Below are 1,363 nucleotides of genomic sequence, written 5' to 3'. Positions count from 1 at the left end.
TATTATGATAGGTCATGACTTTTCAGCTTTATTATTAATAATAATTAGTTCTTTCCAGGAATCGTTTTTCTTTAAACCGACTTGGACAACAGATAATATATCTGTTGCATTAGATAATATATCTGTTGTAACATATAATAGATATATTTTTTTTAAAAAATATATTATCTTAATGACATCCAAATTTTCTGACTTTTCAATTATATAAATTAATAAAGCAGATTTAAAGGCACAACTGTTCACCTCCATTTATTAATGACATTCTTGATTACTGTAAAAAGTTATGACTTAATTAAATTAATCAATATTATGATAGGTCATGACTTTTTAGCTTTATTATTATTAATAATTAGTTCTTTCCAGGAATCGTTTTTTTACACCGAGTTGGACAACAGATATATTATCTGTTGCATCAGATAAATCATCTGTTACAACAGATATATCATGATTTGCAACAAATAAATAACTTGTTGCATCAGATAATATATCTATTGCAATATAATATATATATATATATATATATATATATATATATATTTTTTTTTTTAAAAAAAATATATTATCTTCACGACATCCAATTTTTTTGACTTTTTAATTATATAAATTAATAAAGAAGATTTAAAGGCACAACTGTTCACTTCCATTTATTAATGACATTCTTGATTACTGTAAAAAGTTATGACTTAATTAAATTAAGTAATATTGTGATAAGTCATGACTTTTCAGCTTGAAGATTAGCTTTATAATTATTAAAATAATTAGTATTTCCAGCAACCGCTTATTTTTTACACTGAGTTGCACAACAGATTATATATCTATTGCATCAGATAAATCATCTATTACAATAGATATATCATCCGTTGCAACAAATAGTTCAACTGTGCATCAGATAATATATCTATTGCAACATATAATATATATATCTTTAAAAAAAAAATTATCTTCATAACATCCAAATTTTCTGACTTTTTAATTATATAAATTAGTAAAGAAGATTTAAAAACAAGAATATTTCTGGTGAGTTTTTTACAGTTTAAATTGTGTTTATCATTTATTTTCTTATTCTTTTCTGTGAAAAGAAATGACTTAATTAAATCAAGCTGGTGGTGACTTAATCTTTCCGTTTCTTTAATAACCATTTTTATTAATTGAGTTATGGCAACAGATTGTATATCCGTTGTATCAGATAACCCATCTATTTCAACAGATATACCATCTGTTGCTATAAATCGACCATCTGTTTAAGGAGCTTTTTGGATTTCTTCTAACTGATTCATAAGTCGCAACAGATGAGGAATTTAATGCATCAGAAGCGTTTTTTGTTTTTGTTTATTTGTTGAATGTGTTTAGACAGAAATCACAG

Source organism: Capsicum annuum, chromosome 1 (genome assembly GCF_002878395.1).
Source record: "Capsicum annuum cultivar UCD-10X-F1 chromosome 1, UCD10Xv1.1, whole genome shotgun sequence".
Taxonomy (NCBI): domain Eukaryota; kingdom Viridiplantae; phylum Streptophyta; class Magnoliopsida; order Solanales; family Solanaceae; genus Capsicum; species Capsicum annuum.
The sequence above is the reverse complement of the archived record's forward strand: the minus strand, read 5'-3'. Positions refer to the sequence as shown.